This window comes from Stenella coeruleoalba (genome assembly GCF_951394435.1).
Source record: "Stenella coeruleoalba genome assembly, chromosome: 11".
NCBI classification, from domain to species: Eukaryota; Metazoa; Chordata; class Mammalia; order Artiodactyla; family Delphinidae; genus Stenella; species Stenella coeruleoalba.
Genome location: NC_137157.1, coordinates 30400332 through 30425147, shown reverse-complemented (window position 1 = coordinate 30425147; position 24816 = coordinate 30400332). Strand labels below are relative to the sequence as shown.

Sequence of the window (24816 nt, the reverse complement as noted above, 5' to 3'; positions counted from 1 at the left end):
GATATCATCAGACATACCACACTTCATTAACAATTACTATTTCCTAATATCTTTGGTAACATAAATTCTCCTTTTAAGATTAAGATAATATCAAGTCTTCATTGTCACTTTAAATGTGTGGCACAAGCTTCCTACAACCTAAGCAGAACTAGATTTAAATTTGGCTTTTTGTAGTCAATATTTAGAGTCAATCAGAATAAGCCAAATCTCTAGCCTCCTGTACATTTTCCATCAAGCCTTAGGTAAACAAGTAAGCATGTCAAAAATCATCCAAGAACACTTTAATTCCAAGAAAGAAAAAGAAAAAAAAATCTAGCCCTTGACATTACTTTCAAACTTCCGGTAACATGTGAGCGGCTCAACAGTATATAGCAGAAAGAGCAGCAGAGTGGGGAGTTAAGAGAACTGGGGCCACAGGCCTTCTCTGCCACTGAGCATCTGGGCAGGTGAATTGACTCATTTCTCTATCTTCAGAGAAAGAAGCCATCATCTTATCTGGAGGGCTGCTTTGCAGAATAAATATGATAGTAACCGTTGCATGCAACATGCTTCTGACACAATCAATCTTCTTCTAACTATCAAAGAAAATCAGATTCTTTATCCTCATGACCTCAAATATTACAGCCAGTCCGCCAAATCTATTTTCTTTAACTAAAGCAGTGGTCTGAAGTCTGTGACTGTTACCAGTATAATACTCAAACTCTTCATGTCAAAAGCACTTATTTATGGAGCAAAATCGGGTTGTGAGATATTTGCCGTAAGCTGAAGCTTATCCTTATAAAGAAAAAAAGTTTATTTTAATATTTTTACACAAAAATCTTTCAACAACATACCACAAAACTTTCTTGGACAATTTGAAACAGTCAAACATGATTAAACCAGCAAGTAACCACTGAGGATTACCACTCTTTTTTTTTTTTTTTTTTTTTAAAAAAAGACCTACAACGTGCCAGGTGTTATGCTAGGTCCTGGGGATACAGACAAGCACCAACTTAGACCTCACCCTTGAAGAACTCTGTTTATCTAGGAGTGTGAACTTGACAGATAAATATAAGATAATAAAAGATATTTTAGAAATACTGTATTTCTCTGGCTTAAATATATTTCAGAAATCATTCTTTCCACTTCCCAGCATTTTTAGCCCATAAAATAGGAAATTCCACACTTGTTGAGTTGATGGGAATCTGAGTCCCCAATTTTTGCTTAAAATATCTTTCAGAAATTTATAATTAAGAAGTAACACTGAAACCAAAAGCTAGTTTATACAGAGATTGTTTGTCACATGCCAGGCAAAACAATTAAAGGGAACAGAATTTGCCACCTCTCAGAAAAACCACAGAATTATCAAACTAAGAAAGGGCAGTGTTTCCTTTTTATGCATTAGCACTCAGTTACTATTAAAGACAAAAAAATTAAAACACACAAAGACAATAAAAAAAAAACCCTTGTGTTTAAACCAATAAGAAATGCAGACAAAACCTATATATAAGTTTCAAAGTTACAGGTCAATTGTAAAGTTGTTAAGATAGTTAAGATCACAGAACATAGGTTATAAAAAGCAACATGTTACCATGCTGTGATTCTTAATCAAATGGCCAAAATGATTTAGATGACTTAAAGCTCAGGAAAGGCTTGGACTCAGATTTTCCTATACCAAAGAAAGTAGAATATGCCTGTAACATGCCTCTGCCAGTTAGCTGAAGTATTTCTGTATGTATATTTAATTTCTACTTTTACCTCCCACAACTATTACTAAATCAGTAATTTATTTTCTAATGAATGTTTCAGAACCAAGGAAACACTGACAATACAAAGCAATGGCAACACAGACATGGAAATGACCCTGCCTAGGGAAGGTGGGGGAATGCCTCATCAAAGAACTGGCTTTTAAAGTGTGTCCTGAAGAGACAGCAGTATTTTGTAATATGAGGAACTTAGACAAAGTATGATGTACAAAGTATTGATATGTCAGAGAATAAAGAGCAGGCTGGGCACGTCTGTACCACAGTAAGAACTCGTGGTATGACTTGAGGTGATCACTGTGACAGCAGAGATGGGGTCCTACAGGGGACTCAGAGTCTAACTGGACAACCTGAGAGTTCAGTAAGTGCCAAGAGAGAACATCCAATTTCCTGGAGAGGTTGGGAGGGCTTCACGAAGCAGTTTCATGATGAGTCCTACAAGATGACTAGTCCAGATGAGGAGAGCAGCACAGAGCTACTGTTTCTGAACCAAATTTTCCATGGCTATTAGTTTTGTGAATTCCAATTTTAAATTTTAAAAACCTTTTTCATGACGTCAATTTTCAATTTTTTTTTTTTGTAATACTGTGCCTGCTTCTGAACAACCTTTCCAGTTCCTCCAAATGTGCTCTCATCTGCAGTGTGCTGCTGCGAAACCAGTTATCAAAATGCTATAGAAATTTATTTAAAATACTAGTAAACAAACTAAACACCTAAAGTGGAGCGAGGCACTGAGAGATCTGATGCATGGACTCCTGGCTTCTAAGAGGGCCTGTCTGCCAATTTCCTCGTTTTCTACATGTTTTATATGGATCAGGAAGCTAGATAAATAATAGCCTTCAGGCTAGGAGAGAAACTATCCCACACCTCTCCCCATTCTTCTGGTCTCCTTCCCCTTTCATTCCTTTCCCTTTCAGAGGCATCTCGGATGGCAATTAATCCACTAAATTGCATTCCACGACAAGACCACCATTATTCACTGACTTCAACATTAGAGAAATGTCATGATAATTTTATCCTTTTACACCTTTAACTTTTCTAAGTAATTAAGAGGCAGTACTTAGGAGAAAAAAAACCTGCTTTGAATACTCAAACATATACGTTGATGTCTAACTACTAACTAAATGTAAAAAATTACATTCAACCAACTACATAATCTGTCCTATTCTCCCTCCTCTTGGCACATCCCACTTCTGCAGCTGTCATCTTTAAAGTCCTCAACACTGCTATAATCTAGTGACTTTTGATGACTCTAATCTCTTAGCGTACGTTTGCAGCTTTAAGTTAAACTATAATCTCTCTAGATCCCAAAACCCACTCAAAAATTCTTCCTTTCAATTCCTTGCAGCACCTGCCTTACGGGGCTACCTAGTATTGAATATATTGGAGGGGCATAGCCAAAGAAACCCCTCAAAGGAGGAGTTTTCCTTCCTTTCAGCACAAAGACCTTCACCAATGCAGCCTCAGCCTGGGGAAACATTCAACTTGAATCTACAAGAAAGGAGACAGGGGACTTCCCTGGTGGCTCAATGGTTAAGAATCCACCTGCCAGTGCAGGGTACACAGGTTCAAGCCCTGGTCTGGGAAGATCCCACATGCCACAGAGGACCTAAGCCCATGTGCCACAACTACTGAGTGACCCAACGCAGCCAAAAAAAAATTAATAAATTTATAAAAAAAAGAAAAAGAAGAAAGGAGACAGTAGGGGCAAGTCCAAGATTATGACGCAACTCAGAACTGACAGCCTGGCTCTCTACCTTGGTTGTATGTGGAATATAAGCAGAGCTCAGTGCAACTTAAAAAAACAAACAAACAAAAAAACACAAAACAAACAAAAAACTTCAAAAGTAATAGTGACAGGAGAGAGATCACCATCAAGAGTTCTAAGACTAGGAAACGATGGTAGCAAAACTACTGCCATATGAAGGTTTGACAGCTGACTCCAAAATGTCTTTCTTCTTTGTATAAGAATAGCTGGAGGAACTTCCCTGGTGGCGCAGTGGTTAAGAATCCGCCTGCCAATGCCGGGGACACGGGTTTGATCCCTGGTCTGGGAAAACGCCACATGCCGCAGAGCACCTAAGCCCATACGCCACAACTACTGAGCCTGCGTTCTAGAGTCCGTGAGCCACAACTACTGAAGCTCATGTGCCTAGAGCCGGTGCTCCACAACAAGAGAAGCCACAGCAATGAGCAGCTCACGCACCGCAACGAAGACCGAATGCAGCCAAAAATAAATATATAAATTAATTAAAAATAAAAAAAATTTTTTAAAAAATATGTCATTCTCTTAAAAAAAAAAGAATAGCTAGAAACAATATATCCCTATTCATTATAGGAAGAGATCAAAGACTAGGAAGGAGACATGTGCACACACTTAACACAGGTTCCTTGGAAGCATACAGCACCTGATGAATCACCGCATAAAAAAGGAAACCAAGAAGGAACGCTGGACATACCAAGTGAGACGGACTGAAAGCTCTGCATAACAGACTCTCTTTCTTGGCAGGTCACAGTTATTACTGTCTAGCACAGTGATCACATAACTATTTTTTGAAGGAATTTATTTATCCAAAATCTTAAGTTTTCCACTCAAAGTCTGAGCACTAAAATAAGTCAGATACAATGTCATAGGAAGAGCCTGCTAGGACACCTTCCTAAACCTAAAGTTTTATTTCATATACAAATACAGAAACTCCACTTTTTTTGGATTAATTCAACATACACTTGCACTTAAAAGCTTAATGTCAAACTTTTGTAGAATTTTCTCCTCTGTTAAAAAAAAGATGTAGGGCTTCCCTGGTGGCGCAGTGGTTGAGAGTCTGCCTGCCGATGCAGGGGACACGTGTTCGTGCCGCGGTCTGGGAAGATCCCACATGCCGCGGAGCGGCTGGGCCCGTGAGCCATGGCCACTGAGCCTGCGCGTCCGGAGCCTGTGCTCCGCAACGGGAGAGGCCACAACAGTGAGAGGCCCGCGTACCGCAAAAAAAAAAAAAAAAAAAAAAGATGTATTAATCTGTAAGAAGCATTTTAGAAAACTTTATCAACATTTTGAAATAACTAATAATAAAAGTAACATCCATTTCTAAGGGCCTATTCTTAGTATTCTACTTCACTTAGTAAAGTTTATCTTACCCTTTAAAAGCAGGGATGGTGGAACTGTTTCCGAAAGAATTAAACTTATATAACACAGTTATAACAAAATATTTCTCATCTTCAATAGTATGATTCAGCTGACATACTTTCAGTTTAAGTTAAAAGAAAAAGTGCCTTGTGATAAAGTCTCACCACAAGCCTATTACAGTTTCTAAAGAGAGACAGGGGGCTTCCCTGGTGGTGCAGTGGTTGAGAGTCTGCCTGCCAATGCAGGGGACACGGATTCATGCCCCGGTCCGGGAAGATCCCACATGCCGCGGAGTGGCTGGGCCCGTGAGCTATGGCCACTGAGCCTGCGCGTCCGCGTCCGGAGACTGTGCTCCACAACGGGAGAGGCCACAACAGTGAGAGGCCTGTGTACCGCAAACAAACAAAAAAAGAGAGACAGGGACTTTCCTGGCGATCCAGTGGTTGGGACTTCGCCTTCCAATGCGGGGGGTGCGGGTTCGGTCCCTGGTCAGGGAGCTAGGATCCCACATGCCTTGGGGCCAAGAAACCAAAACATAAAGCAGAAGCAATATTGTAACAAATTCCATAAAGAGTTTAAAAAAATAAAATAAAGAGAGACAAAACAAGCATTTTACTGGAGTCTGAAGTCAGTGGACTCAAGCTCAAGACCAGACACAAGAGGCTCATTCAAGAGTCATTAAGAACATCACAGGTAAAAGTCATGTGCCAGAAGCTAGTAACAGAAAGATAAACAGTCCCTGCTCTCAAACTGAATATCTCCTGGAGGTGTCAAACATGTAAACAACAACAAATTATGAATTTTTAAGAGGGCTACAAGAATTTGAGAAAGTAAAGCAAAGACCTAGAAGTTGAGTGGCACCAACTGTACACATAGCAGGAAAAGACAAAGAATCCTAAATACTTAACTAGCCTCTCAGCAACGAGGCTGGCAAAAAAATGTTAATCAAAAGATAACAAACTACCAAAATCCTTTAAACCCAGAAATTACAAAGGAAACAATCATAAATGAAGATAAAATCTACAAAAAAAAAGATGTTCACTAGAGGATTATTTAACATAAGAGAAAAAACTTAAAACCCAAACATCTACTAACAAGGGACTAGCCATGGGATGGAATATCACACTTATTAAAATGATGTTGATGAAAAAAATCTGATGACAGGAGAAAAATAATACAAAGCTTTTTAAAACCACACAATTATACCTACATTATCTAAAGCATGTTAATAGATGTACAAATTTTTTTTAAGTTCAGAAATAAATCAAAATGTTAAAGCTGGCTATTTCTCAGAGATAGTGATTTTGTTTCATTTTTACATTGTTCTATATTTTCCAAAAATTATACAATCAGTATTGTTATATTTTAAATTGGTAGAAAAGTTATGTAAGTCACTGTATTCCAGGATTCCCTTTTAAAACCATTAATACCCCTTTCATCTTTTTCGATAGAGAAATTCTCTCCCCCAAATTCCACAGAACCCACTCATTTAAACAGTTTAATATCTGTAAATTCCTTGAAACAGTATCTGGCAGGTAGAAAGCAGCTACACCAGTGTTCATTTTATTAAATATTTTAAAATTCCCTTTATCTAGTCAAAGTAATTAGTGTGTTTTATAGCTGGTCTATTTTTCATGCCAGTTTGACAAAAAAACCCATAGGTTTTCGTTTTTCTTTTCTGAATTCCAGCATCTCTTAAGGGATGACTACTGTTTCCCTCTGAGATTCTTCCTTCAAAGAAAGAGCAGGAGGAAGAAATTCTGTCAAATACCAAATTCTTCAAAGGGAAGACAGGAAATTAGTGAAGGGGGTGGAATTTTAAAATATGGTTAATTGTTAAGATGCAGCTACAGAAGGGTACTCCTTAACATATTAAAGAGTCTCTCACAAATCAACATTCCATGGGATTAAATGCTATACTTACCCAGATGAAGAAATAAAGAAATCATATATCAAACTCTTAGCTACGGACAGGACTATATGTAACTATTTAGAAAAAATGTCTTCTTATGTATTTATGAGCTGCTTGGAGTGCGTGTGGAGTAGTGGTGATGGTGAGGGACAGTCCAAGGGAAACTAAGAAACCAAAGAAGGTAAGCAACTGTTCTACATAATAAAGGAGGGAGAAATTTGAACTTGCAAACTGGAGGAAGACTTGAGGGAGAAATCAAGGAACTTAAGTGGACTGCCTCCCCTAAGTAAGTTTTCAGTCAAGTCCACATTGCTCACTTATGCTTTAGTAAAAATGGATTCTTTTATTCAAAGTAATACTGAATTCTGCATCTCAGTTGCACAAGACTGCACGCAGACCCAAGAACGGAACAGGGGACACACCTGGCTTATCCACAGATATAAACTTATTCCACTCATGTATTCATTTTTAGTTTTGACAAACTTATACATGCATGAAGTTTGTTTACAGAAACAGGTCTATAAGACTTTTTAAAAATATCAGCAATTTTTTTAGTCCCCTTATCCCAGTTTCCATTCACAGGCAACAAGGAACAGGTACCTTTCGTTTTAGTACCTAACTCCATTTCTACAAATAATACTTGCGGTGCTCCTGCTTGCTTTTTCAGTTTTAGGTGTTAGATACATAAATCTCTTTAAACGCTATTCCTCCTCCCACCCCCAGCACAAGCACAAATGCTTCCCAAAGTACTTTTATTTAGAGGATATCAAGAAACTACAACTCAATAATAAGACAAACAACCTAATGAAAAAGTGGACAAAAGATCTGAACAGACACCATAAGTTACTGGAACCCAAAAGGCTATCAATGGGTAAATGGATAAACAAACTGTGGTACATCCATGCAATGAAATCTTTACCAGCAATAATAAGAACTGAACTATTAATATATGCAGCATGGATGAACTTAAAATTATGCTGAATGAAAGCCAGACCAAAAAGGAACACATACCTTATGATTCCATGTATAGAGACCTTAGAAAGTTCAAATTAATCTATAATGACAGAAAGCAGATTAGTGGTTCCTTTCCCTTGAGCTAGTCAGAGTTCTCAGAGAAGACACTTCAACTCTGGCCAGCATCCTGAAAGCAAAGTGAGGGAAGGTGGCTGCGGATCTTAACAAATGCTGTAAACTCACACTCACTCTCATTTTAGCAAACTTTGACAGAAAGTAGGTGTCAAATGCCACTGATATGCCACTTCTTTAATGGAAGTCTTAGATAAATAGATTTACTGAAAAGCTACACTGTCTTCATGAATGAAACAGCATATCATCGATGAAACACCAAATGATAAATTAAAGGCAAAATTAGATGGTAAACCTAAAAAATAAATTCAACAGTTGAAAATTCGGGACAAGGTGGAGAGAGAAGACGACCTACTGTGGACATATTGTTTTAAAAGTCAAAACTTCCAAGAAAGACAAGTTAATAAAATTCTCTGATTTTATATTCTGTACTTTTGTGGGAGGTAACAAAGAAACCAAGTGATTTACCCATGGTCACTTTGCTTTTTAGTGGCAACAATAAAACTCAAATTTAAATCTGGAGAGATCTTAAGACAACATCACAGAGTTGAAAACCCAAATGAGAAGTTTTAGGTCTAGTCACACACAGGAATACCATGAAGATACACAGGCTCAAGGACCTACTGTACAGCACAGGGAACTATACTCAGTATTTTGTAATAACCTATAAGGGGAAAGAATCTGAAATCCAATCATATATACACCTGAATCACTGAGCTTTACACCTGAAACTAACACGACATTGTAAATCAACTACACTTCAATAAAATACAGATATACAGTCTCTGAGAAAGGTGGGCATTCCTGGCAAAAGGAACGATGTAGCAAGAGCGTCCAGAGGCAAAAGAGAATCAGGTAAGTTCCAGTGCTCAATATATATATTCAAAAAGTGGAGTTTAAGCTTAAAGGCAGGTGAATTTAAATTTTATCCTAAATCCACTCTTCATGCAAAAAAGGGCTGATTGGTGTTTGTTTTTCTGATATCTGACATTCAGAGGGTCTGATGCTGGAGGATATCCTTTTCCTGGACTTTGCCATCATCTCTTTCCCATTTCACTGACTGACCTTCCTTGTTTTCAGCTCCCTATACTTGCCCTTTAACTCAACAGTTCTCCACCATAGTACTAGTTGTCAGGAGTGTGCAAAGTAAAGTACCTGAAGTTTGTGATTCACTTTTTAAACAAACAGAAAAGGGTAGTTAAAGCATCACTCACTTGATTTGGGGCATAAGTAGAGAAAAAAAGGACAGAATTATAGCAAAGGAACTGAAAATTTCACGTAACTCTAAGTATAAGCAAGGCAGCATGGAGTATACGCCAATGCCATCCACGTCTGTCCCAAGAGGAAAGATCAAAATCTAGTAGGAAAAGATCATACTCTAACCCATTTCACTTTTGCTGATTCCACTGATGTCTGCCTTCACAGCTTTCTTTTTATTTTTTTCACTACTAAAACCGTTCTACACTCCTCTTTTGATCAACGATTAATTCCTTCCATAATACCTTACCAAGAGTTAGGTCTATAAAATGTAAAAGGGTTGGGAGAACACTCAAGATCAGTACACCTGTACAGTTTCAGCAGTGCTAAACACTGGAAAGTGAATAATCTATGGAGAGCAACTTTTTTCAAGCATTTAAAACTACAACAGCTTACGTGCCAAATCTATATAAATCATTAATTGCTTAAATGTTTGAAATTATGACTCCATGTACTACATGAGCATTCAAAAGAAATGATAAAGTCAGGTACAGGCTTTCCTGCCTTGACCTAAGGAAGGCAGAAGAATAACCACATTGCTATGCTTTAAACTTTAACAAAGACCATATATCTACACATCCTCCTGATGCCTACAGTGATCATGCGCCAAGTCATGGGCCAAGAGTTCACGCTCAATGCATGAAGAACTCTCTCAGAAAATCAGAACCTGCAGCAAACATCTAAAAGCTTGACTCCAAGAGTACTCCTATCGGTAAGCAGTAAGTACAAGGGTATCATACTGTAAATTTTAGACCATAATATATGCTTCCAATTATGGCATTTTACATCATGCAATATGCTAATGGATTACAGATACAACAAGCACATCTTAAGAACATCAATGTTGATGAAAGGAAAAATGTCATGAGCTAAAAGAAAAGTGAAACTGGTCATTTTAAGACAAATTTTAGCTACTGTAATTTGTCTAAAATGGACAAATTACTACACCGCAGTTAAGAAATGGAAATGACTTCCTATGGAGAAGCTAAATTCTATTGTCCTAGCAACAGTCTATGAAATGCGGCTGCCCTCCAGAAGTAAAACAGGTTGTCCTATGAATCCATCTGAGCAAAGCTAAAATTTCAAAGGTAAAAAGTCTTTAGAAATTCTCCAAGAAAAATTCCTCCACTTTATCCACTTTACCTTCACGCAAGCTACACAATATCTAAGTCCTAAATCAATCCGCCAGAAAAATACTGATTGAACGTTTATGGGATAAAACTCTATATATCCTCAAGAACTCATGTTCTTACCTGAATGAAGTTACTAAGACAAAAAGGATGTATAACAGATGGGAACTGTATGACCCAGACTACAAATGTACAGCAATTCAGACAAGAAAGTTAATGAGTGATGACTGCAAAAGGTAGATGAATGCTGAGTTTTGAAGAATGGGAACATTTAGACAGACAAGATCAAGGGTCCCATCAAGTGAGAGGAAAATCATAATGATGTCACAGCAAAAGGAATGAGAAGAGTGTACGCAGGAGACTGCCAGACATGACTGTCCCGCAGTGGGGAGTCAGCAGTATAGTACTGCAGCTCTGCTATCAACTCCAGAAACTTGATTCACATTGTGAACAGCACCCCCCCAGAGGTGTGCAAAGTGGTGATCCTGGTTAAGTAATACAGAAAAGCAACAAGTGGGTGCTCCACTAAAAGGGATTCTGTGAAACAAGGGAGCTTTTAAAACACTAAACACATTTAGATAGATTCAGTCCATATTACCATAGCAAAATATGGGAGAAGTCCCAAATGGGAAACTGCATAAACTAGCCTATCTCGGATTTGGGTTTTGCCCCTCTCTCTCCATAAAACTCCTATTAATATTTCTTAGAATCGGTGTTCTAAAATGCACTTTAGAATACTGAGCTATTTTACAAAAGGTCTTCAGAGTCAAGCTGCATCTTGATAAAGAGAAAAATGAGGAACCACTGAGCGTTTTAGTCAAGAAACGACAGCAGCAAAACTACTTAAAAACAAGAAAATTCTGGCACAAATATCAAAGGTAGATTAGAGCAGCAGATCTGAGAATTTTGAGAGTAAAAGATTGCTTAGAATCCTTCTGGGAGCAAACCAACTCACTGAGTTAATACAATGAACAATAAATCCACATTGTTAATAATCAAGTTATTTAAAAAGCATCTTTTAAACAGACAAATCCTTTTTTATGATCTACTTTTCAGAACACACAACTTTTAGTCCTAAATTTGTCAAGTCTTTATAATAGTCATACCAGTTTACAGTTAGGGAGTATCATCTCAGATTTCACAATGTAAGCAAGCACTGGTCCATTCAAAACTATCCTTGTTTTTTCCTCCAGAGGCCGAAGTGACAAAAATATTAATACAAATCCAGGTATCCTGGATTTTGCAACACCACATTGTTGAAAGTTATTGTACTTAGAAATACCAAATAATATTCCTACCAAAGAGGTAACTAAAAACACTGCATACTGTTTAGAATAATTAACAAAGTTATTTAGGAAAATTTTAATGAAAAATAGCTTTAAAAGAATATGGTGGCTAGAGGGAAGAGATATGGGAACATATGTATGACTGATTCACTTTGTTATAAAGCAAAAACTAACACACCATTGTAAAGCAATTATACCCCAATAAAGATGTTAAAAAAAAAAAAAGAATATGGTGAAAGGTTTACCATAGTTTATCTGTATCTCTCTACCAGAAATCTTTATGAGCTTAGATTTCCACAACCATTAGTAAATTATAACCCATGATTCCTAAATATATTCTAAAGCGCAGTGAACAAGCCTAAGGTTTTGTAACAAATGATCAAAAAAGTGTTCAGCACAGTCTTGAGATGGACCTGTTTTGAAATTAATTTCATTATAAAATCTATTTTAAAAACAGATGCAGGCTACTTACTATAGTGTCATACATGAAGCAAAAACAATTGCATTTTAAATCTGGTCTTAAACAGAAAGTAATCCATATAGGGTAGATAAAATGGTTAAAGTCAGATCAGTTTACATCAAATGGCTCTTACAGTAGACTGATGAACTATATAATCTGTTCTTTAACATTAAGCAAAACAGCAGTAACTTTTGCTTTCATGCACAGAATGGTAAATTATCAATTAGTCCTATTAATATTCTTGAAAGATCATTAAGGACTAACCTGCTGTTTCTGAAGGAACAGCTACTTGTTAACTGAAATTAATAAGGACCACTACTTATCCACCAATTTATGTCCTTTTAGTTTGAAGGAACATCCAAAGTCTTTCCTTCTAACATAAAATAAGAGCTAGACTAAAGCATATCATATGTATATAAATATACAGTACTGTACTGACACAGCATGCATTATTTTTACATAAGCCCCCATGTTCAGGTCATTTGGAATGGCAGACGCTGGGGCATGAAAACAAACAGAACATTTTCCATCTAGTACTTTCACAGTGCTTAATAAATAAGTAACTCAATAACCGTAGATGGATCTTCTGCAAGAAGACAGTGCACACAGATAAAAAAAAATTTTCAATTTACCAGTCTTACAATTGTCACAAAAACCACCAAGTCCACAAATCAAACTTGGCTACAATAGTCAAAACTACTTGAAAGCACTATGCTCACAGTCAAATAAATCAATGATGTCTTTCTAATTTATAAAGGCATCTCAACTACGTAATATAATTTTAAGCGAAATGCAAACTCAACGTGGGTGTTTCTCAAAATGCTGACTACTGGGCCCCACTCACATCTGCTGAATCAGATTTGCGGGGGCAATGCCAGGGAGTCTGCACTTTCAGTAACTCCCCCAGGTGACCCTCCTGCACACTTTCTGCAGAACCACCACCTTCCCTGTGAGCTTTATAGCAAGGTTTTGGATATCAAGAACTAAAATCTCATTTGGGACCTTTTAAAACTAAATTTCATTACATACCGAATTAATATTTCAAAAAGACTTAAGTAACAAGCTGTGGCAGAAAAAAACCAAATACATGAAAAAATGACAGCAGAAATTTAAAAAAGAAACTTTTAGTACAGGCCACTTTATTTTTAAGTCAAGATTTAAGACACCCCTAATCATTTCAAGGACTAACCAGTCTTTGTAAACATAATTCCTAACTTAAAAATAATCCCATCCACAATATTAAAAATATAGTATTTCAAATATGTTCAAATTCATTTACTCAGCTGTTAAGCAAATCAGGATATGAGCTGCTTATATTATACCAAATACAAGCAACGATTAAATTTATAAGTTAAACCCAAACAAATCTGTTTATATTCCACTATTAAATTTACTGTGGTCAGAACCTGATTTTCATAAACTTATATAACTTTCACAAACTTACGTAGACATGTATAATGGAAAGAGCAATGAAGCAAAAACTAGAAGGCATCTAGAATCCAGTTCTGGCCAATCTAGCTGCTGGCTATATTATATGACCTTAGGGCCTAGAGAAATCATTTCACCTACCTAACAAACAAGGAAGGTACAGCTATCTACTAATTTCACAGATTTATTGTGAGAATCAAAAGGGATACTATGTAATACACTCTGAAATACTGTAAAGCATTTCATAAATCAAAGGCATTATCATTAAGAGTAAAATTTGAGAGATACTATCTTTAGGTGCCTGCTGTAAAACAGACTATTACAGAAACAATAAACATAAAAATTGACCTTTCAGATTCAACTAGATGTTGTACATTATTGTATATATCCTATCAATTATAAATATAAAACATAAGAATTTAATAGTCATCTGTCTTATGCCCCCATTTATAATAGACATATTTCTTGTGTAAAAACAGAAATGAAATTACATGCACCATGAACTGATAACTGTCAAAACTGGTCACTAAGTATAATATTCTACTTTCACATGCTGGACAATTTCCATAATAAAAAATTTTAACAAGACAACAATGTATATATGTGTGTGTATAAAATATCTGTAAAAGCTAAAAACCAAATCTTTTAAAGTTTTTTTTTTTAAAATTATCCCCATACCTATTGTATCATTTTCCTTCAATGTTACCTTAGATTCTATACATTCCAAAATAAGCTGCTCTCACGTACCCTTCTATATATATATCACGGCACCTATTAGAAAATAACTATTCCTCTCCAACGGAGTGAGTAAATACTCTTACCCAAGCTGCAAAAACTTAATTTTCTGCTCCCTGATCCTTACTCCTTTAATTTTCTCATTCATTACAAAATTCCAGAAGTAAAAAGTGAAATGACCAGTTTCAACTGCAGGTATGTGTAAAAACATAAGAAAAAAAAGGGGGCAAATACACTTTTTTGTTAGTACTGCAAAAGACCACCAATAGTTGTAATTGGCCGTTCCTCTTAAAACCTGTTGACCCATACAACTCAATTCACGTGGTAAGAGAATGCTGCACCCAAAATTAAGTTAACATATCTGTCAGACAAAGGAAATTGGTAAATTTAACCCCCAAATCAAGGATTCTATCAAGATATGCATAACAATGTATAATTACTCTGCATACATCAACGTAATTGCTCAAATGATGTCCTTTAACCTGGGGCCATATTCCAGACTGAAAAGCATAAACTACCTTTCATCACAAGCAGATTTTTTAACTTAATAGAACTATTTGTAGCTCAATAGCTTATGCTTTACAGTAGTCTATGAAGAAACTACAAGTGGTGAATTAAAAATTAAATGCAGATAGAAATGGTAACGATCTTGTGGTTTGCAATTAAAACTATATTTAGTAATATCCACACATTTATTTATTCATTACTTGAAAGCTGAATCTTTTTTTATGTTACATCTGCAGTCACAATCATCAGAAGATATCCTGTGTCTAAAGAGATAGTGTACCTCATGTTTTTGATTTGTGAGGAACGGGGACAGAAGGGACCAAGTGGTCAGGGAAGGAAATCTCACCCATTTAGCTGTCACTACAGCACATGTTTTCTAAGCATTAAAAACTCCATTCATTTTTATATAAGATATTGATACATTTGAGAAGAGCCATGCACAGAAACCACTTTTTCCAATATAGTCTTCAATAACTTTGAGGGTAGGTACTCCTGCTGGAAGTCCTAATTTGTATTATTTAAAAACAATTAATTGTAAAATCTGCAGTCAAACCATAAAAGGCAAGCTGTTGGAAGATGAAAAACAAAAAAAAAATTACTATACCTTATTCAAACAAGGTTAATAATTTTGCATGTTTACTTTAGAATCTCTTTATAGCACAGAAGCTAAAAAAAATTTATAAAACCACTATCATGCTGGTGGGTACCCTTATTTGGTGGCAATGGCTAGTTTTAAATATCTATTTACAGTGAAGCTATTACTTTCCTTATTTCTTTTCCTAAGTAGATCCAGACTATTATTGACCCTGTTATTTTATCATAAGCACAAATCAAATCTAGTTTCTCACTTCATCTCAGAGTTCTACACTAAATCCCAAGCTTCAATTAAAAAACCATGATTTCCCATACAGTTGCAGAAACACCCCTAAAAGAGTGAGGAATTGCAGAATATGGGAAAATGAAGACAATTTCACCTTACACATCTAAATGGGGATGCCAGTAATGACAACTGCAACAAAAATCAAGAGGATGTTCTCTGAATTTTCACCATTTTAATAAAAGAAAATGCTGAAATTTTAAATTAAAGGTGGCGCTCTGTCCTCAACTCACCCGATTGTGACTCACTTTTGCAGACTATATGGTAGGAAATAACTTACTTTTCTAAGATCTTTGCAGTTACACCCAAGCCAAAATCAGGACAGAGATCCACCCTTAATTACAGCAATTCATGCAAAGCACAGAAACTAAAACGGCCCCCTGAAATCATGGCTAAAGAAGCCCATTTCATATACTAGTTATCAAAGTCTCCCTTTAAGGAGTATGTTCCTATTTACTTCAAATTTGAACTCACCAGGACAAAAAAGAAAAAAACAGGGGGAGGGGGACCCAGATGAAACGCTCAAGTACAAAAAGCAGATTCTCCTCCAATCCCTCTAATTCCCCCAATCCGCCTCTGCCACACACAAGGACAGGGAGTCTGGGGAAGGCTGGCAGCAGGACAAGCGGTGAAGGCCCTTCATTCACTCACGTGGGCCACTATCCAAAGGGTTACACACCCTCTGCCCGAGGAGAGCCTCATACAAAGCAGATCCTTACAAGTACTTTTATTATAAAATACACCCACGCTGAACAAGAGCTTTATTTTAAAATAAGACTGTCCTCAGGTGGGGGGAGGTGAAACACAACAAAGGCTTCCATGTTGAAAGGCAGACAGTCCAGATATAAGCATATACCTACACGCGTATGAAAAAAAATCCATATAACTAATTGATCATGAACAGCAATCGATACCAACAGGAGCCATTAGATTATTAATAAACCCAGAAAAGTGCCATGCATAGCGGCCAAAGGTGGCTGCCTGCTGCGCTCTAACCCCAGGAAAGGCAAAATTACGCGTGCAGAGGAGGGTCGAGCCCTCCGCAGGTTTAAAGACCCCCGGAGCACCTCTTGCCCTACCCTCCGCGCCAAGCACCAATGCACCGCACAGGATTCGAGCACTCCCAGCGCTGCGAGTCCGGCAGAAAACTGGTGAATGAAATACGCACAGACACCAACCTGGCCAGTGACCGCGGCGCAGAACCAGGGGTCGCTAACTAGCTAAGCCACAGAATTCTCCAGCAGGATGGAATAAAGGGAGTACACCCCCCCCCCACCTCCGCAACTGGAATGCGGCTCTTACTGACCCTTCCAAAAAGGGGGTGGAGGACGCAGGATTTTTTTCTTTCTTTTAAACTAAGTCTAAGAACGCGAATCGGAAGCAACCGAGAACATCCTGGGGGGCCAGACAACAGACACCGGGATAAAGGCGAGACTGTTCTCCAACTCCCGGGGAATCGCCATCCGGTGTGACACGCATCAATCAACTAGCCCCAGCCGGGGGCCGACCCCGGCCCCGCTCTCCGCCCGCGGAGCGCCAGTGGGGCTGAAGCCGGGGATTAGAGGGGTGACCCTCCCGGGGCGCGGGGAAAGAGTGCCGGGCACCGTTGCCCTCAAGGTCACCAGGCGCTGGAGCGGGGGCGGCCGGCCGCAAGATGGGCTATGGCGCGGCGGAGGCGGCTCGGAGAAGTGAAGAGCTGCGGGGTTAGACGCGAAGTCCCACCGAGCCCCGTCCCTGGAGCCCTGGGCGGGGACTCCCGGCCGGACCCGGCGCTGAGGCGCACGCCGAGGAAGCCGCTCACCTTTACGATCTGCCGGGGCGGGCGCGGCGGGAGACAACCTGCGAGGGGGCGCCGGAACGCCCCCGCCAACTTCTCCCGAATCCGCGCAGTCCACGGAGCACCCAGCTGTCAGGAGCCCCGCCGCGACGCCCCCACCTCCGTGTTCCGCCAGGCTTCCCCCGCAGGTGACCTGTCCCGCCGCCCCCGCCGCGGACGGGCGGCGGCCGCCACTCACCTCGCCAAGCAGCAGGAACCATTTTCCGAAGGGGAAAGGAAGGGGAGGCTGCAGGAGGGTCGGGGGGAGGGGGCGGTGAGGACAGCGGGAAACGCAGAGAACGGGGGCTCGGTCCTCAGCCCGTCCGCAGGCGGCTCGCAGGACTCAGAGCGCCAGGCGGAGGTTCGGCTGCACCTCGAGGATGAGGTGGCCCCAGAGCCGAGAGGTTCGGCTTCCACCAGCCGGGGCTCCCTACTCACGCTGCACTGCGAGGAGGCGGCGGCGCCGGCGGCGGAGGAGGAGGCGGCGCCCGGCCGGCCCCCGCCCAGAGCCCGGCAGCCGCCGAGTGGCCGCCCGCGTCCCCGCAGGACCCGCCTCCTGAGCTCCGCAGAGCCGCACACAGGGCGCGCCGCGCTCAGCACGGGCAGCTCTGCCGGCCTCACGCCGCCGTCCGCAAAGGCAGCGGCGGGCGGGGTGCAGCCCCCTCCGGGAGCACCGCAGCCCGACCCGCTCGGGGCGGGGCCCGCGGCCCCCGGAGAGCGGACAGCGGAGCACGAGGGGGCTACGCGAAGCTTCGGGCAGGGGCGCCGCTTGCACCGGGTGGCCCGCAAGATTGCAGGGGGAGGCAAGGGGAGGTGAACACTCACCCGTTCCGGTCTGGCGCTCCCTTCTCTCCACACCCTCTCGCCTCCCGCTCCACGCTGGCGGCGCAGCTGCTGCCACTGCCACTGCCGCCGCCGCCGCCGCCGCCGCCGCCGAAGCTCGCGTTGCCGCCGCTGCCGCCTTGGCTAGGCGCGGTCACGTGACGCGGCCCGCGGGGAGCCTGGGGGCGGGCAGGCGCGCGCGCGGGAGGAAGCGCGACTCGGACGGAGACTGGGAGCTGAGCGGAGCCGAGAGGGCGTTTAAGGGGAGGACCCGGAGAGCGCGCCCCCGGCTGGCGAGCGCGCGCCCGATGATTAGCACTTGCCGCGCGGTGGGGAAAGGGTGGCCGGAGTGAGGGGCGGGGGACTCGTGCCTCCACGCGCCCCTCCTTCTCTTCCTCCGCTGAGCGCCTCGGCCGGCCGCTGCCCCCGCCCCCTCCCGTTCGCCCCTTTCCTCCTGTCGCTGCCAGCGATTGGCTGAAAGGCTCTGACGTCCTTGTTTCCATGACGTATCGGGGCGGGGGGCGGAGGGGGAGGAGGGGGTGGGTCGGACAAGCGGGGCGGTGACGCTGTCAGTCACAGCTGCTGTTTCCGAGCGGGTCCGGGCGGCTCCCGCAACTGTGGAGGCAGGAGAGCGATGTCTGCCGCAGGCTGACTTGGGCGCCCTTTACTTGGGGTCCCGCCCGAGGCAACCCCGGGTCTGCGCTCCTCCGAGCCCGGGAGCCGGGCTGGCGGGCGGGCGAGGGCAAGCTCTCCAGGCGAGGACCGGTTAACGCAGACCCCCGCGTCCGCGGACATTTGAGCGGCTCCTCGCCATGTCTCTGCTCCACTCCGTACCGGACTCGGTTCCTGTCCCGGGCCGTGACGCACGCGCCGGACGACAAAAGTGCCGCCTAGCTCGCTCCCTCCTTGGAGGAGGACAGCCCACACCCCCCCCACGGGCGAGGGGCGCTCCATCTCTGTTTCTGCCGGTCGGGCCCGTAGACTCCGGGGATACCCGCTGCAGCGCCCAAAGAGTTAACGCAGGCGTTCGGCCGGTGTGAACAGGCCCATCAGGATCTGCGCTCAGAATCCCCGTGTCTTCCTTTGGGGTTTGCGTTTTCTACCTATGCCAAGCCTTTGGCTCTTCAGTTCACTTGTAGCATCTCGGAGGGGGGAGGGATTGAGATGCTGAAAGGTAACATGCTTTGCCACAACCTTCAAGAGATTTTGAAAGTTAATAAAAAAGAAACCACCGTAGTGACATTTTCAGAAATAAAACGGGTTTTCTTTCCTACACACACATACACACGTGTTCAAAGATTTGTGTCTTACCTAAGACATCGTGCTCCATCTTCGTCTAATCGCCTCTGTTTGAACTGTCGCCGCTGCTTTAGAGAACTTGTCCGTGTTATTTTCAATACCACTTAATCAGAACAAAAAGATAAATTCTGCAGAGGCTCCTCCTTTCTCTTAACTCCAGGACTGGAAAAATTAATGTCTGTAACGTCTTCCTAAAAGCAAACAGTCGATGCGAAGGACTTTATTATGTATGTTCACTCTGGTAGTGTTTACATTAAAATAGTTTTGAAGGATTTAAAAACTAAATATGTGAAAAGTTTAAAAAGCAAAAAAAACCCAGTTAACCCTGTTGAAAATTTTTTTATCAATTTACGTATCTTACCAGGTCAAACAGTACCAACATTTTGAGCTGTGCCCTTGACATGCAAAACAAGCACTGGGCAGGATGACCCCGTTTTTTCCTCTCATTAATCACTGATAAGAAATTGGTTGGTGGGTACAACAGCCCTTCCTGACACTATTTCAAAACTTCTTAACAGAAGAACAGATTAACTTTTCAAAACGGCTTAGAGACATTTAAGACTCATTGGCCTTTGTCCAACTTTTCCTCCAAGGAAGTCGCAATAGAAAATTGAATTATGTATTCTACTTTAATCAAGAATTTGACATTAAAGTAATATATGATTCATTGCTATAGTGCACTAGCAAAATGGATAATAGATTAAACTAGAATCTGTTCACTTTGTGGGTTTGTTGCAGTTCCAAATAACAAACGGTATGCTCGTACAGTGTTGTGGTCATGAAAAATTACTCAGCATCTTCATTTTAGAACATGATTTCAGTAGAGTTTTCATTTATGGAGATTATATACATATATATCCCAGAACATATTTATGTGCATTTTAATGAAATGTGAGTCACATACAATAGTATATTTTTACTGTCATAGTCAAGATGATTGTACTGTGTAGTTTGGTTTTTATATTTTCATTCTTCAAACAGAAAGCAATATATAACTGTACACATTATATATAGAAAATTCATCTTTTTCTCCCAAAGGTTTAGCACTGAAGGTTTTTTTCTCCCAAAGGTTTAGCACTGAAACCTTCTTAATGGCATATTTTTCATTGTAAAAATCAAGAAAATATTTGATTACTTAAAAAATGGAACTACTTAAATTCAAGAATGCCACTGTATATGATATAACCGTATTCTTTTAATCTTAGACCTCACTCTATGGATTCAATTGATCCATAGATATATTGGTGCATAATAAGAGCAATATAATGCAATTTATTGTTGAAATACTTAATCTTCTAAACCACTTTTAATATGCTTTAAATATTTATTTTTAGTTACAATGAAAATTTTATAAAGGTATTTAAATCTTATGGCAAGTTACTATTTGGGATGTTAACATTGCTTGAAGACAGGCTGTGTATTCAAAATAATGTATTTTGCAAACTGTTAAAGTATGTTTCATTTAGTGGCATAAATCTCAACTATTGACATCTTTTCTAATAAGTTGATCAATTCAGTATGAACTAATCTTATATAACTTATGGAGACAGTTTTCTAAAATCCTCCATGTAATTAAGTGTAAAGGGAAACATTAGGATCTTTATTCCCTCAAGAATTCTGTCACATTCATCTATCGAGGGGACAAAATAAAGGCATACCAACAGCAGCATATTTTTAAAACCATATCATTTCCCAAAGTGCACTTTTATACGTATGTGAATGTGTCAGTGCTAGTCATTGCAGAATACTAAAGAGAACTGACAGGTGTAGGGAGGCAAAAGAGGAAAAATATTCAACGCTTCATAAAAAGTAGTTGTGTATGTTCTCAAATTTCCATTAACCTGGATCATCAGAGAGAGAGATATGAAGTGAAACATTACTTAGCTGAAAGCCGCAGAGAACTGTTATCTATAAGTAACAAACTAATTACATTTGCTGAATTAAATGAAGTATGATTACAGGTAAGCCTAGAATAAGAATTTTCAAGTCACATAATGGAAAATTTTTATAGGTGAAAAATGTGAAACGGTTAGATGTCATAATTTGATGGGAATTATTTAACATCCTGTACCCTTCAGTATAAGGCATTTTTTTTCTACCCCATATGTAGTATCTAGGTTACAGAGTATGGCCCTAAATCTAAATTCCAGAGACTCAAAAAAAATGGAAAGCTCTTACTTAAATGTTCTTGAGGAAGATTTCCTAAATGAGGATTTGGACTTGACTGGTGGCACGAAATATATAGGAGATTTAAATTAATGCAAAAGAAGATGGGGAATAGAAATGTCAGGAAATGTACCTGAGAATTAGCAAGTTTACCACATCCATTTTCCTATCCTTTCTTTATCTATGAAACATAGATTTACTACCTTTGTTACCTTTCACCTCCATATGTAACTCATTTATTTTCCCATTAATAATGGTGAGTTATGGTGTATCATAGGGTTGTTGTGAAGTTTTGGTGAAATGTTTATATTAAGCTCTTAACAGAAAAATTGGCGTTAAAAAACGCTCGGGAGCTGTTATTATTTTTCATAAGCATGCATTCTTTATCCCTTATTACAAAGTAAATGTGCTGCAAACAAGAATATACATTTTTACTTGACTTACTTTAATGAATAGGGGCTTATTCTCACGTTAGAAGTTCAGAGGTAGGTGATAGTATGATTGATTCAGTTGCTGAACACAGAATCAAGGATCCAGGCTAACAGCTTTCTGCTCCACCCACCCTGGTGTGTGCTTCAGTATTTTTTATGCCCAAAACAGGAAAGTCAGAAGGATTTTTCTCACATCTGTGGTGCATCTTATGTTTTTCAGATTATTTAGTGCTTATAGTTTTATATAATTTTTCGTTATTGCCCTCCTTTCCTTTGAAACCCCTCCTTTGTTCTCAAGATATTAGAATGTGCCGAAGAATCACCTGTGTGAGCTTAGCAATGCAAATTCTTGGGGCCATAGTGGCAGAGCTTCTGACCCCGACTGTTTAGAGTGGAGCCAGAGGATAGGCATTTTTGATGGTTCCTTTAGGTGACTTTGATGCACTTCACAGTCTCTGTTTCCCTCCTTTGTCCTGACATTCTCTTGTTGTGTTCTTCTTTAGTTCTTCATTCTCTTTCCCTGGCTATTTCCAATATTAAGTTCTTATACTTGAGCATTTCCTTCTATCCTGACTTTCATAAAGTTCACCCATTTTCATGACTTCAGCCCATTGAGGATAAGGATAATGTTACTAATTTATTCATTAGTCATTTGTTGATCTTGACAATTATCCTCTAAGTTTACTAAGGAAGGAAAACATGGAAGATGCCTACTGTTTAGGAGGCATTAGCATCAAGGTAGTAATTCATCTATTCTTTTATACAAAGAAACTTTCATTAAACGTTTATTACATGCCAGGCCTAATAAGATCTGGCACATAATAGGTGATTAAAATAAAATTAGTTTGAAATGAATAAACAAATGAACTATCACCTCTCCAATGATAAATTCTAAATTTTTATCCACTGCCTTGTTCTTTTATTCTGGTGACTCCAGGGAACTCCTTCAGGGTCATTTTTTTTCTTCCAGGTGGAAATAAAGTTGAGCCTTGAATGACACAGGGGTTGAGGCACCCAGCTCCCAGCAATTGAAAATCTGCCTATAACTTTACAGTCAGAACCCTCAGAATGGGACAAAATATTTGCAAACGAAGCAACTGACAAAGGATTAATCTCCAAAATATACAAGAAGCTCATGCAGCTCAATATCGAAAAACAAACAGCCCAATCCAAAAGTGGGCAGAAGACCTAAATAGACATTTCTCCAAAGAAGTTATACAGATGGCCAACAAACACATGAAAGGATGCTCAACATCACTAATCATTAGAGAAATGCAAATCAAAATTACAATGATGTATCACCTCACACCAGTCAGAATGGCCATCAACAAGAAATCTACAAACAATAAATGCTGGAGAGGGTGTGGAGAAAAGGGGACCCTCTTGCACTGTTGGTGGGAATGTAAACTGATACAGCCACTGTGGAGAATGGTGTGGAGTTTCCTTAAAAAACTAAAAATAGAACTACCATATGACCCAGCAATCCCACTACTGGGCATATACCCTGAGAAAACCATAATTCAAAGAGTCGTGTACCACAATGTTCATTGCAGCTCTATTTACAATTGCCAGGACATGGAAGCAACCTAAGTGTCCATCGACAGATGAATGGATAAAGAAGATGTGGCACATATATATAATGGAATATTACTCAGCCATAAAAAGAAACAAAATTGAGTTATTTGCAGTGAGGTGGATAGACCTAGAGACTGTCATACAGAGTGAAGTAAATCAGAAAGAGAAAAACAAATACCATATGCTAACACATATATATGGAATCCAAAAAAAAAAAAAAAAGGTTCTGAAGAACCTAGGGGCAAGACAGGAATAAAAACACAGATGTAGAGAATGGACTTGAGGACACGAGGAGGGGGAAGGGTAAGCTGGGACGAAGTGAGAGACAGGCATGGACATATACACACTACCAAATGTAAAACAGATAGCTAGTGGGAAGCAGCTGCATAGCACAGGGAGATCAGCTCTGTGCTTTGTGACTGCCTGGAGGGGTGGGATAGGGAGGGTGGGAGGGAGACACAAGAGGGAGGGGATATGGGGATATATGTATATGTATAGCTGATTCACTTTTTTATTCAGCAGAAACTAACACACCATTGTAAGGCAATTATACTCCAATAAAGATGTTAAAAAAAAAAAAAAAAACTTTACAGTCAGCCCTCCCTCTGCACCAGAGGTTCTGAATCCTCAGATTCAACCAACTGCGAATGGTATAGTACTATAGTATGTATTTACTGAAAAAAATCCACATGTAAGTGGACCCAAACCTGTGTTTTTCAAGGGTCAGCTGTGCTGGAAGAAAAAAGCCAATTTACCAGTCATCAAAAGCCAGGTCACTGAAAGTCAGTTTTTTGACTTATATGTTTTTGATGGCAGAGAAGAAGGGGTCAAGGGAGGAAAGCTGAAATGCTGGGGAGTGTGCAGATCAGAATAAGGTAGGATCTAAAACAGAGGGGATTCACCTTGAAAAGAAAAAGGAACATCTCTTTCTCTGATGCAGAAGAAAAAGGCAAAAAAAAAAAAGTGTCAAAAAAGTAAATACTGAAGTTTAGAGGAAAGATGACATAGGCACACAAATGTCATTTAATATTCCTTATATAATAATAGGTGATTTTGGTCATCAGCCAGAATTGAGTAAGGCTAAGTAAGGAGCGGATTGGGCTGATTAAAGAAACTAAAGGATGAGCAAAGGATAAAATGTTATCCAAGGCCCAGGCAAAGTT

At 40.2% G+C, this 24816-nt stretch overlaps 1 protein-coding gene across 5 annotated transcripts in view; it reads right to left on the bottom strand.

The window, feature by feature from the left end:
• ATP2B1 (ATPase plasma membrane Ca2+ transporting 1) overlaps positions 1-24816 on the bottom strand; it is a 592658-nt gene that overhangs the window by 115666 nt on the left and 452176 nt on the right. For 4 of the 5 annotated variants that reach the window (XM_079938566.1, XM_079938562.1, XM_079938563.1 and 1 more), the window contains one exon: positions 19494-19672. The gene's annotated coding sequence lies outside the window, so the exon portion shown is untranslated. Of the gene's footprint in view, positions 1-17559; positions 18174-19493; positions 19673-24816 lie in introns of those variants that run through there. The other variant, XM_079938565.1, reaches the window with a different exon arrangement.